This window comes from Gossypium hirsutum, chromosome A05, assembly GCF_007990345.1.
Source record: "Gossypium hirsutum isolate 1008001.06 chromosome A05, Gossypium_hirsutum_v2.1, whole genome shotgun sequence".
Taxonomy (NCBI): Eukaryota; Viridiplantae; Streptophyta; class Magnoliopsida; order Malvales; family Malvaceae; genus Gossypium; species Gossypium hirsutum.
The window spans coordinates 57,781,091-57,795,957 of record NC_053428.1 but is presented as its reverse complement, the minus strand read 5'-3'; positions in this window follow the sequence as shown (position 1 = coordinate 57,795,957).

The following is a 14,867-nucleotide window of genomic DNA, read 5'->3' as shown; positions in this document are numbered from 1 at the left end:
TCCAAGTACATCAATGCATATTCATGAAGCTAACCACTCACCTCCCATTCGGCCGAACATGGACAAGAACATCATTGGACATTTTTCTAGAAGTTTCATGTTTTAATTAGGTACATTACTTAATTGTTAAGTTCATGAATGGACTATTCGGCTAGCATAAGATACTAGTATAAATAGTTGGTTATTTTCAATTGTAAGGGACTTTTTGCCATTTTGATAATATATTGAAGATTTGTGAGATTTTCTTCTCTCAATTTCGTCAAAGACTCGTTGGCTTATCTACTAGTTAGTGGCGTCAACCTTGCTCTTTGCAAAACTCGAACTTATCACTTTCAACCCAAAGTGTGGCGTTCATTTGATACCGAGGTTCCTATCTTTGATAGATAGTGGGTCGAGGTCCTTTTTCATCCGTTTCATCCACCTTAAAGACATATAAGATTCGGGTCAACATTTTCCTTAGTGTTGGTTCATTCTTGTTTTTAAGCCTTTCTTTCCATTTCACCTTAAACCGAAAAATTCCCTACCTTTAATATTTGTTTTTCCTTCTTCTTAGCCGAAATACCTTACCAACCAATTCCTTTTTAACCTTAAATGAACCATAAACATCTTCATTGAACAAATATAACTCTTTGATTCAAGACGAACAAAACTTCATCGTTTGGACGATCGGGCAACTTTGTGAAACGACTCGATTAACCTGGGCCGGATCACATCAGGAAAGTACTCGGACGAAGTGTTATGTGACGTTGTTCCAATGCATGCGGGCCATCTACTCCTTGGACGTCCGTGGCAGTTTGATCGGTGAGTGCTACACAACGGGTATACCAATCGGTATATTTTCAAGTTTATGGGAAAGAATGTTACATTGGCACCGTTAACTCCCAAACAAGTTTACGATGATCAATTGAAGTTGAAAGCATCCATCGAACAAATGAGAGAGAAAGAAAAAGAAGATTGTAAAAAATAAAAGAGGAAAAAAATCAGAAAAAGAAAACAAAAAGAGTGAAAAGAAAATCAGTAAAGAAAAAGAAAAAAAAGAGAAGGAAATTGAAAAATGAGTGTCTTTGCAAAAGTTAGTGATATTCGAAAAGCGTTAGTAATGAATCATCCCGTTCTTGTACTCATGTACAAAGAAACCTTGTTTTCTACTAACGAATTACCCGACACTCTACCTTCTTCTGTTTTGTCTTTATTCTAGGATTTTAAAGATGTTTTCCCAGAGGAAGTCCCAAATGGTTTACCACCGCTTCGTGGAATTGAACATCAAATAGATTTTATACCGGGAGCTACTATCCCAAACGTTCCGCTTATCGAGCCAATCCAGAAGAGACTAAAGAATTGCAACGGCAAGTCAATGATCTGTTGCAAAAAGGTTACGCTAGAGAGAGTCTTAGTCCTTGTGCTGTACCTGTTTTACTAGTACCGAAAAAAGATGGAACATGGCGAATGTGCGTAGATTGTCGAGCTGTAAATAAGATCACCATCAAATACCGTCATCCAATTCCTCGCCTTGATGATATGCTTGATGAACTCAGTGGAGCTAAGGTATTTTCGAAAATTGACCTAAAAAGTGGCTACCACCAGATTCGGATGCGAGAAGGTGATGAGTGGAAAACAGCATTTAAGACCAAGCATGGGCTGTACGAATGGTTGGTCATGCCTTTTGGACTAACCAATGCCCTAGCACATTTATGAGGCTAATGAATTACGTGTTAAGGTCTTTTATCGGTAAGTTTTGTGTTGTGTATTTTGACGACATATTGATATATAGCAAATCCATCGAAGATCATGTAAGGCATCTTAAATCTGTTTTAGAAGTTTTACGTAAAGAAACATTATATGCTAACCTTAAAAGTGTTCTTTCTGTTCTGATAAAGTTGTCTTTTTAGGCTTTGTGGTTAGCGCAGAAGGTCTTGAAGTAGACCAAGAAAAGATCAAGGCCATTCAAGATTGGCCAAGGCCAACTAGTATTACGCAAGTCCGGAGTTTTCATGGCCTAGCAAGTTTCTACCGACGATTTGTTCCTAATTTTAGCACCATTGCTGCTCTTCTTACGAACGTCATCAAGAAGAACTCTACTTTCTTTTGGAATGATGAGCAAGAAAAGTCGTTTGTCAAAATTAAGAATTTTCTTACTAACGCTCCTTTACTTGCTCTTCTAGATTTTTCAAAGATTTTCGAGATTGAGTGTGATGCCTCAGGCGTTGGAATAGGTGCTGTTTTAACACAAGAAGGACGACCTGTGGCTTATTTTAGCGAAAAGATTAGTGGAGTTGTACTCAACTATCCTGTATATGATAAAGAGATGTACGCGCTCATACGAGCTCTTGAGACATGGCAACATTATTTATGGCCAAAGGAGTTTGTTATACACTCCGATCATGAAGCTTTAAAGCACATCAAAGGCCAGCACAAATTAAATCGACGTCATGCAAAATGGGTGGAGTTTCTTGAATCATTTCCTTATGTTATAAAATACAAAAAAGGTAAAGATAACATAGTGGCTGATACACTTTCGAGAAGGTATACTCTTTTGACATATTTGGACTCCAAATTCTTGGTTTTGCTTTGATAAAAGACTCTTATGCTAACGATTCTGATTTTGGTGAGATCTTTGTAGCGTGCGAGAATGGTGTGTTTGAAAACTTTTATAGGTATGAAGGCTTTCTTTTCAAAGAAAGTAAACTCTGTGTTCCTTGTGGCTCTGTTCGAGATTTATTAGTGCACGAAGCCCATAGTGGCGGACTTATGGGACACTTTGGAGTCAACAAGACGCTTGCAACACTTCAAGAACACTTCTATTGGCCGCGAATGCGCAAATATGTGGAACAAGTTTGCAAGAGGTGTATAGCTTGTAAAAAGGCTAAATCAAAGGTTCAACCCCATGGTTTATATACGCCATTACCTATTCCTGAAGCCCCGTGGGTTGATATCTCCATGGACTTTGTTCTTGGACTACCGCGCACAAAAACGGGGAAGGATTCTATTTTTATGGTTGTTGATCGTTTTTCAAAAATGTCTCATTTTATTGCTTGCACTAAAACTGATGACACTGTTCATGTTGCAAATTTGTTTTCAGAGACATTGTACGACTTCATGGTATTCCTCGTACTATTGTGTCGGATCGTGATGCAAAATTTTTGAGCCACTTTTGGAGGTCTTTGTGGGGAAAATTAGGAACCAAATTAGTATTCTCTACCACTAGCCACCCCCAGACCGATGGTCAAACGGAAGTCATCAATAGAGTATTGTCTACATTACTACGGGCCATCATCCGTAAAAATTTGAAGTCTTGGGAAGATTGCTTACCACATATCGAGTTTGCTTACAACCGCTCCGTCCATTCTGCTACGAAATATTCGCCTTTTGAAATTGTATATGGTTTCAATCCATTGACACCTTTAGATTTATTACCTTTGCCTACTGATCGACTGGTTCATGTAGATGCAAAGAAAAAGGTTGATTTTGTCAAGGAATTACATCAAAAGGTACGAGCTAATATTGAGGCAAGAACCGAGTCTTACGTGCATAATGCTAACAAGGGACGAAAGCGAGTGGTCTTCGAACCCGGAGAGTGGGTTTGGGTTCACATGCGCAAGGAGCATTTTCCAGCTCAACGAAAATCAAAATTATTACCTAGAGGAGACGGTCCTTTCCAAATTCTTGAGCGCATAAATGAAAACTCTTACAAACTCGATTTGCCTGGTGAATTTAACGTTAGTGCAACTTTTAATGTGTCAGATTTAACCCCTTTTGATACAGATTTTGACTTGAGGACAAGTCATTTCAAAGAGGAGGGAATGATATGATCGCGACCTGGAGTGCATCAAGTTCGAGCAAGGACTCAATGGTGCTGCCTCAAGGACCAATTACGCGAGCTCGAGCTAAGCAACTCAAGGAGGCCGTTTCGGCCTTAGTTAATCAAGTGTGGGGCGAGGCTTTGGTTGGAGAAATAGATCGAGTTGGGACCAGCTTAATAAAGTGTCCTTGCAACATTTTGCAAACTAATTTCAGCTCAATTTCCGCTCCTTGAACCCGTTCCAACTAAATTGAACTTTTATTTATTTCTTTTAGCTTTGCATTTAGTTTGCATTTTAATGCTTGAATTTAAGCCTCTTAGTTTAATAAATGAGTTGCTGGTCATTAATACAACTCATCTTAGTTTAATAAATGAGTTGCTGGTCATTAATAAAAACTTTGTTAAAACATCCTTTTGAACAAATCTAACGCTACTTCTTCGTAGACGATCGAGCAAACTCACATACGACTCGACTCACCCTGAGGCGAATCGTATCATCTTCCAAGCACCTCATCATGCATAGAAACAGCCAAAGGAAGCTACTGGTTGCTATCTACTAAGCAACCCATAGTGCATTGCAAGGGTCACTAAAGCTTTCACATTTGTTTAGTTCAGCTGAAGGTTCTTTTCACACCTTGAGCTATTCGGTTTTGAGCTTTCGCACCTAAAGGGCTGTTCAATATTGGCTGTTCACATTAGTGACTTTCCAACGCCACAAGCTACCATTATGGGCTCCCAACTATTCGGTTCTCCAAGGCAGCCTATTAATGTTCACACTCTTTGGCCAATCATATTCAACTTGATTCAGCTGATCACTTAATTCCAATTAAACCAAGTAGCTTTAGAAGCTCCAAGGGACATGTGGAATAGCTCAAAAAAGTATTCAACTCAATTAAGCTAATTAGAGGCATATAGAAGTAGCCTGTAACACCCCTCACCCGTATCCAATGTTGGGACAGTGTTCAAGGCGTTAACGGACATAAACATTCACAACAACACATAACATATTACCAACCATGCATGACAAACAAGCATATGGACATCACCAATATCAAACATAACATAAATAGCTAGATTTATAAGTCAGAATCATTAGCTCACTAAAGACCAATATATTTGGCCAAATTATAATAACACATGTTATAAAACTAGGTCCCTATACATGCCACTCACTTGATAATTCTAGCATATGTGTTTTTCAAGGTGTTGGCTTGATAGTGTGATGCAGCCTCCGATGATCTCCAACCCTGAGCTAACCTGACAACACTGAAAGAAATGGAAAGGAGGGGGTAAGCTTTACGCTTAGTAAGCTCGCATGAAATAATAATAAGCAATTTACTAACATCCTTTCCATAGTAAAACTAACTGATACGCCCTCACCTCGAGATTGAATTGAGTCGTAAAGATCGCCCGATCGTGAATTAGGAGTAAATTGAGGCTTTACAAAATAGGCTAGAAGAAAGAGGTTTATTTAGGCTCAAAAAGGTTTTGTTGGTTTAGGAAATGAATTAGAAAACAATGGAAGCAATTTGGTTAAGGATTCGAAAGCCGAACTAACACAATAGGAATGTGTTAACCCGTAACTTAGGAGAATGCTTAGGTTGGTAAGGATGGATGGAAGGTTTGTTAAATGGAAAGAAACTTCGACCCACTATCAATGGTGATAGGAACCTTAGTATGAATCGAACGCCACACTTTTGGGATTAAAGTGATAAGTTCGGGAAGAAACAAAAACAAGTTTGACGCCACAAAGATGTTTGATAAGTCTCACAAGTTTTTGGAGAATAACGAGAGTTGAAAACAACCTCACAATTTAGCAAAGCTATCAAATTGTTCATTAACCACAAAATGTGAATTACATGACCTATTTATAGCTTGACTAAGGCAGCCGAATAGCCTATCTAATCAGATCCTTATGCCTTAAGTTTCTTGACGAAACTTCCTAGAAATTTCCTAGTTACATTCATGTGATGAAATTCTGAAAATTAACCTTCTAGAAAAAGATGATTCGGCTGGCCCCTTTAATGGAGAAAATTCACATTCGGTTAATGTTTTAAAAGAGCTTAATTGCTGCTATGGAGAAGAGAAATGGACAGCTTCAAAAATTATGCTTCTTTGGCCGAATATGAATAGCCTCCACATGAATTGGCTGCTGGAATTTATGAGGCACTCTTTGGCCATTGCTCTCCACGAAATTGGCCCTTGGAGAAGCTCAAAAACAGCAGCTAGAAGTCCATTGAGCTGCACGAAAAGTCAGCTGGAAACACAAGGCAGCTGCACTTTAAATGCCGTCCATGCATGTGCCCAAATACATGCTCCTTCTTTATGAGCTTTCTTTGCCATTAAGCTAGCTGAAAAAACATCAAATAAATGTGATTAGGACAAGTTTAATACTCATGAAATCAGCAGCTGGACATATTAAAATTCTGCACATTAATTCGGCTAAGACAAATTAATTAGCAGCCACTAATAAATTTGTCTTAGTCAAGACACATTAAAACTTTGTAATTAAACTAAACACATTTAATTTATGACTTAATATGGACATATTAAAGGCATGTACTAATATAAAACATATTTAATAAGCTGAATTAAAAATGTCCAAATTAAGACACATTTATTTAATTAAATGATTTGAGCTGATTCTAAACTAACACAACTAATTAAATTTATTAAAAATAAATTTAATCAGCTCCTTGAACTAATTAAGTGCCGCATTGAGCTAAATTGAGCTGACACAAGCTAAAATCAGCTTGTAGGAAATTGCGAATCAAGCTAGTTGAGCTGGGCGTTTTATGGGCAATCAACCCATCACTCCACAATCGAGCAATATAGCTTGCTACAGCATCTTGGAACTTCTTGGCACGTGCTCGAGTAATTGGCCCCAAAGGCAACTCCATGGATTCGGCACCTATCTTCATGGGCGAGCTCATATCACTAACCCAATTGTACATTTACACATGTTCTGGTTAAGTTGCTTTCTTGAGTCACAGTCACTAAATCATTTATATCTAGAGTTACGGAACTTTAAATTAAGATCCGTAAATTTTTACAAAAACTAGACTCATATATCTTTCCACCATAAAATTTTCAGAATTTTTGGTCCAGCTAATAAGTACATTTTATTATTCAAAGTCTCCCCTGTTTCGCTATTTGATAGCTTCGACCTTTCTTCACTAAAATTTATTTATCTCATAGTACGAGAATCAGACAATTTTCCCGTTTGTTTCTATTAAAATTATTCTCATCAAATATTCTAAGCATATAAATTATAACCCATAATTATTTTTATACAATTTTTAAAAGTTTTTCCAAGTCAGAATAGGGGATCTCGAATTCATTCTGACACTATCTCACAAAAATTAGAATATCACATAATATACAACTTTTTTGCTCCCCCTGTTTCTTTTATATGAAAATAGACTCATAATATTTAATTCCATAATTTATTTGAAATTTATTCAACTTACAAAATTTTTGGTGAATTTTCAAAGTTACACAACTGCTGTTGTCCAACACTGTTTTACTACTAAAATTCACTCTTACATAATTTCACTTAATCCATTTTGTCTTATCGAAGTTCACTCAAATATAGAGCATATTGGTCAAAATTTTCTTAAAAATATATCGCACTTATTCATCATAAAATCATGTTCACATGTATTTTTACTTAATCAATTTTTCCGTTGAACTCTTCGGAATAATAACTGATACTCAGTTGCCTACACATATTTTCACACTTGTAGCCAAAGCTATCTGGTACGCATAGTAGTCTGCACTTAGTACTACACATGCGACCAATTATCCGATACACGTAGTAGTCTGCACTTAGTACTACACATGTGATCGAAGTTATTGGGTACGCATAGTAGCCTGCATGATACGAGTCACAAAGGCCCAACCCAAGCTTAAGAAGGTGATGGGCTCAAATCAAGAAAATCAAGATTCACTTTCTTGTTTTCAAGAAAATCAAGAAATCGAATCTTGGCCCAATTTTGCTGTTCGGAGTGATTTCAAGAATCAAGAAAATCAAGATTTCAAATCTTGGAAATCTTGGTCCAAGAAACCGAATCTTGCAGCCAAAGCGCGTTGGATCTCCATTACGAGCGTCAACGACCCAATTTCGGTAGGAGATGGATCACAAGCCCAAATTCTTAAAGGCGAGGCCCAATAAGCAAATTCCCAGCCCAATCAAGAAATCCATACATATTTAGTTGAAAATCAGGCCAAAATGTCAAAGGGCCCAATTTGTAAACATTTTAGTTGTTTAAGTTAATTTTTAAGTTTTAGGAATATCACATGTTAAATTCGGCCCAAAACAGCCCAATAGGATGCATGGCCGAATTTTCCTTTGTTTTTTTAATTAAGTTTAAATTTTTTAAGTTTTCTAATTAGATTAGGATTTGTTGGAGGCCTATATAAGCATTGGCCAACCACCCTTTGTAAACATCTCATTATTATTTTTTCTATCAAATTTCAGATTTGTTGAGTGCAGAATTTTCTTTGGGGTTTTCTCCAAGAATTCTCTCTTGAGTTTTCTTTAGAAGTTGTTTTAACAATCTTTTGATTGTGGGAGCCATCTTCAACCTTCTTCTTGCCATCGATATTCTTTGGAGGGGAGATTAGAGCCGTTTGAAGAGATTTGTGAAATCTTTCGGGATTTCAAGGATCTTTAGGACTTATCCTTTAATTTTTGCTGTTCAATTTCTTTTATTTAATTCTACTTGTGCCGAATCTTAATTCTAATCTATTTGCTGTTTTATTTGTGTTTCCAGCCCTCGTTTATCTTAAAGAATTGATCAATTTCACTTTTTGCTGGAGTTCGACAATCAGCCCTAAATCCCCAAATTCTAGGGTTCTTGCCGAATGCACATGATACGACCTCGGTTTAGTAGTTGAACCCGAGTCGTTTAGTTCCCGATCGTAAACGAAGAAGTAGAATAGACGAGAAGAAGATAGAATATAATTGAGTTTCAAGAAGTAAAGTAAGTCCGTGCAAAGTTGGATATGGAATTGGTTTAAGTCGAAATGGTATGACTAGAATGGTCGAGTTCGGTTTAAGATTAATTAGAAAATGGTATTTGGTTTTGGTACGTTTTGGTAATGGTTCAAAAAGGTCAAGAGTGAACCAACACTAAATAAAAGTGTCGACCCGAAACTTATAGGACCAAATTGAGTTGGAAATGGTTGATAAGGACCTTGAGCCGATACTTAGTAAAGTATGAACCAAAGGTATCAAAGGTGAACGCCACACTCGGGTTTTAGGAGTGATAAGTTCGAAAAAGACTCGGAAAGACGCCACTAAAAGCTTAGATAAGTCTTACGGGTCTCGAACGAAATTTGAGAGAAAATGCCTCACAAATTTGGTAGCAATTCGCTAATTAAAATGTCAAAAAGTCCTTTACAAAGTAAAATTTCAGCTATTTATAAGCAACACCTAAGCTAGCCGAATGGTCACTTACATTCCTTAAAAATTAAGCAAATGAATCACTTAAATGAACTAGCTAGATTCGGCTGAACATGGAGCTCCATTAGACACCTTCTAGATGAAGCATTGGACTTGGAAAAACTTGGATGATGCATGGATAGCTAGGTTCGGCCAATGGGCATAAATTAGCTCATTTATGTTGCAACTTTTGGCTGAAAAGTGACCAGCAATTAAGAGGGTAATGAGCAGCCAATTCAAGTGTGAAAGCTCAACATTGAAGAGTCATGGAGTGTGAACACATGGAACCGAAAAGCCAAGATGCATCCAGCAAATGTGAAAGGATTAATTGACAGCTTTGGAGTTGGAAACATTAGCTCTCTTGACCGAATAGTCACCTAGGAATGCCAAATTCAGCTCACCAATTTGATGCATGTATCTCCAGGTTCATTGAATCTATTGTGCATGCACCAAGCTAAATGAATCTCCACATTCGGCTCACCTTGCTAAATGAACCCCCACATTCGGCCAACCTACATAAATAGGAAAAACTAAGATTAATGTGGTATTTAGCTGAACTAAATTAAGAATAAAAACAAGACACATTAATTCGGTCAACAATGACACTAAAATTAGCTCATTAAATTCGGCAGCTTTAAAGCAATTTTAAATCATGTAATAAAACTTGACATATTAAAAACATGCAACAAACATATTAATAAGCTGTAATAAACTAATTAAGTCGACTTAAATATTCAGCTATCAAATTAATGTCTAGTTGATATTGAGCTGAATTGAAAATGTTTGAGCTGAAGTTGATACGACCATGCCCCGGGCACACTTTTGGATCAGCTCCCTAAGCATTGTTTGCAAATCCATGCGAGCTGAATTAGTTCAATTTCATTTCGTTAAGCTCCGTTTAGCTCGTTTCCAGCTCACTCGAGCTCAAGTCAACTCACTCAAGCTCAATTCAGCTCAATCTTAACCCAATGAGCTTATTTTTAGCTTTCTTTAGCTTGCATTTATTTTGCTGAAATAAACCATTTAATTTGTCATTAGTTAAATTAGTTGTTTATCTTAAGTTAGTTAATTTGTTAAAATCTGGACAAATAATTAATTAAGTGTTTTAATTATATCTAAATTAAATACTTAATTAATTATGATGTTTTAAATATGTCTAAAATTGTTAATATGTATGGCCAAATTTAATGTGCAAATTATTGAGTTCATATGCTGCTAATTTAATGTGTTTGAAATGCATTTAACTTGCTGATTTAATTTGCTGCAGGTTCATGAACGGATTGGTGCAATGTATGGGAGTGTGCATGCACAATTGAGGTTCAATGGATGGCATTTAAAGGAGCACATGCATTTGGGACGTTCATGCAAGAGGGAGTTGCTGAAAGTTCATGTATTTGAAGATTCATGGATCATATTTATGGGGGAAAATACATGGGACGTTTCATGCATGATTCATGCATTTTCAAGATGACCATTCAAGTATTTTAGGCACATTAATGCCTCATTCAGCCAAGGGAGATGTAGGATCATTAAAGAGCTGAACATTCATGGAATTATGGAGATTCTTCAAGGCTAAGGATGCATGAATTCATCAAGTGAAGCATCATGATGGTTCGGCCAATTCATGTACCATCTTCAAGCATGAACTGTATTTTAATGCTATTTGTGATGTGACCACGCCCCAAGCCCCATCAAGTCCTCGTCTTGATTCCCTCGAGCTTCCAAAGGGACCAATGACCCGAGCTAGGTCCAAGCGATTTCATGAAGTTGTTTCAGCTTTGTTGTTCAAGTTTTGGAAGGAGAATCAGCTTGTTGAAGATGAGGAAGCTCGATCCAACTCCTTGAAGAAACCATGCACCTTAGTGCAAGCTAATTTCAGCTCCATTTTAGCTTTTCTAGCTCGTTTCAACTCCGACCAGCTCAAATGAGCTCATTTCAGCTCAATCGAGCTCAATTTAGCTACAATTCAGCTCATTTATTTTATTGGTTGAATAATTAAAGTATTTTATTAACTTAGTTTAAGTTATTACAGCTCATAATTATGTTTTGATTTATTTCATGTTTTTAAAGTTGTCTTAGCCGAATTTAATATGTTTAGCTTAAGACTTTATTAAATTTGTCTATTTTAAATTTATGTGTTAATTAATATATCTATTTTTAATTAATTTGTTCATATTTCATGTAGGTACAGCCGAATGTGGAGATTCATTCAAGCTAGGTGCATGAACGTCTACTTACAATGCATGATGTGGGAACACAATTAAAGATGATTCATGAATGGGCTGGTTCAATGAACGTAAGGATGATGCATGAATGATTTAATACAATGTATGGGAGTGTGCATGCACAATTGAGGTTCAATGGATGGCATTTAAAAGAGCACATGCATTTGGGACGTTCATGCAAGAGGGAGTTGCTGAAAGTTCATGTATTTGAAGATTCATGGATCATATTTATGGGGGAAAATACATGGGACGTTTCATGCATGATTCATGCATTTTCAAGATGACCATTCAAGTATTTTAGGCACATTAATGCCTCATTCAGCCAAGGGAGATGTAGGATCATTAAAGAGCTGCACATTCATGGAATTATGGAGATTCTTCAAGGCTAAGGATGCATGAATGCATCAAGTGAAGCATCATGATGGTTCGGCCAATTCATGTACCATCTTCAAGCATGAACTGGATTTTAATGCTATTTGTGTGAACATGTTAAATACCTGTGTGAACAGAATTTAAGTTAGTGTGAACAACATAGATGCCGAATATCAATAGGCATTTTAGGCTTATAAATAGCTTACTTGTTTATTGTAAAAGGTTACAGAATTTGATCAATTAAACTTAATAGAACTTTTGTTCTTGTGAGGTTACCTCCTCTCTTCTTTCGTTCGAGTCTCGAAGCGACTTATCTAGCTTGCCAGTGGTGTCAATCCGAACTCCATTGAACTTATCACCGAATCGGTGTGGCGTTCAACCATATTTTTATACCTTTGGTTCTTACCTCTATATAGGTATTGGGTCAAGGTTCGCTTCTATCCTTCCACAAATTTCACCTTAAGCAATATAAGACTCGGGCAATACTTTTTAGTATTGAACATTCTTGACGTTTAAGTTTTATTTTCCATCTCCATCAATTACCTTTTTCTAACCTACCTTGTTTCTATTCTAAACCGAATTTATCAACACCAAACCACTCATCTAAACCCTCTCAAACCTTCCGCAACCCTTAGCCTAAATCACCCAATTTTGACAACTCCAACTACTCCTCGTAGACGATCGGGCAACTTTGTGAAACGACTCGATTAACCTGGGCCGGATCACATCATTTGGTATCAGAGCTACTAAAACGAGGAATGCCGACGTTCGTAATAAGGCCGCAAGTAGGTTCGAAACGTGAAAAAAAAATCAAAAAAAAAATTTGAGTTGTAATTTAATTTTTTTTCCCTTGTATTTAGCTTACTATTGTATTGGAGTAACAAAAAAAAATCAAAAAAAATTCGAAAAAAAATTCAAAAAAAAAGTGAAAAAAAATCGAGCAAAAAAAAAAGGTGACCAAAAAAATCAAGTTAAAAAAAATGAAAAGTCTTGCGAGTTTTTATCTCCTATTTGCTCCGATCATCAAGTTTCCCTTCCTACCATTATTTACCCATCCCAAAACCACACTTAGCCTTGATTTTATTTTGTTTAGCCTACCCTACACCCACATCATTCCTTTGTAACCTATTTTGAAACCGACCCTCAAGCAGCAAATTAAGTCTATCGAGACGAATTACGAAATTGTGAGACGAGGTCGAGAGGTAAAAGGCACGTGTGTTTTACATCAAAGAAAAAGCCTAGAAGAGTGTAAACACGAGTGCGAGTGAAAATCATTATTTCTTTGTGAGAGATTGGTGAGGATTTTGAATTGGTGAGGTTCATTTACTATTTATTCTATCTTTCGATTTTCGAACATTTTCTTGAATCATGTCTCAAGAAGAATTCTCTACCGATGAATTTCAATACTTGGTGAACGAGATGGGCCGAATATTGGAGGAAAAACTAAGCCCATTAAAAAGACGTTTGGACCGAGTGGAGGAAAAAGCCCGACGGAAGCAAACTCCACCGAGTCGAGAAATAGAGTTAAGTTCATCACGACGACATTATTCGAGAAGAGACACATATCAAGACTCCTATTCAACAAGGCTTTCGAGACCGCGAGAAGAAAACTTCGAGTCAAAAATCACTCGAGATGAGCGAGAAAGGACGAGCTATTCCTCGTATGCTTCAAAGAAGTCCTTCCCAAAGGATTGTTCTCGAAGAAATGGACGAGAAGCTTATGAAAATATTTTCTCTTTCTTTGAGCCAAATGATTATCTCTTTGATTCTTTCGTGTCATCCACACATTGTAGTGAAAAAGAAAAAGAAATCAAAATAGTGAGTGAAAAAGAAAATGAAGAAAAGAAAATTGAAAAAGAAATTGAGATTGAGAAAAAAATTGAAAAAGAAAAAGATGTTGAAGAAGAAACGAGAGAAAATAAAGATAGTGAGCGAGAACAAGAAAAGGAGAACGAAATTTTAACTAACCCCCGTGATGTTTGTTTTTGTTCTGTTCCTTCTTTTCAGGTTCCGACAAATCTCTGTGACGAATATCAACTTCAATATCTTCCTAACGAGCGACGTTTTTGCATGACCAAAAAAGGTAAGGATGAAGTTGAAATCAAACCACACGAGCTTGAAGGTAAGCGAGGTAAGGAAGTTTTAAAAACCGAGTCATGGCCATCAAGTTTGAAAGTTGTTGAAAATGACTTTGTTTTAAAAAAATTCTCTTATTTTCATTCGATTAATTTCTATTCTTTCAATGTGGTTGATGTTGTTCGGTACGAACGACAAACTAAAGATTTGGTTTTGCATGATGTCGAGTTTTCACGAAAAGCGATTCAATTTTTCAAATATGATAATTTTGTGCATCCATTATTGTCATGTGACAAATCCATGAATTTGTGCAAGTTTGATTTGATGAATATAAAGAGATTTGAATGTTTGTTTCTATGGACACGAAAACCCTTTTGGTTTGACATGTTTGATTTACTAAAACACTTTGGCGTAAGTAATCAAACTCGTGTGTTCAAACCTGGAATTTATTATTTTAGGTTGATATGTGCGGAACTCAAGCATCCTAAATTTTATGTGACAAATTTATGTCTGTTTGATGTTTGGCCTCTGAAATTTAAAGACTCTGTTTATAATTTAAAATTGTTCTTTGATCATTTTATGTGGCTGTCCATGAAATTCATTTTTCATTTCGAAAAGGTAAGATCAATTCATGTTTTTGAACCTGGTATCGTTACATATGTTCAATATGTGAATAGTATTTTAGCCTGTTCCTTTGAGTTCAACGTCTATGGAGACATTACCCTCTTTCAGCATTATGAACCCAACACTTCGAAAAGTGCAAGTTGCCTTTGTGTTTACCCTTCGTTTCAGGTTTTTCAAGGATTGTGTAATGAGCTTCGACTTCAATACCCTCTCAAGGAGAAAAGGTTCACTTTGATTGAAAAAGGTAAAATTGATTCTCAATTTTCCACTCCTAAAGGTGAATCAGATATGAATTCTGATGTTATGCGACCATCTTCTCTTAAGT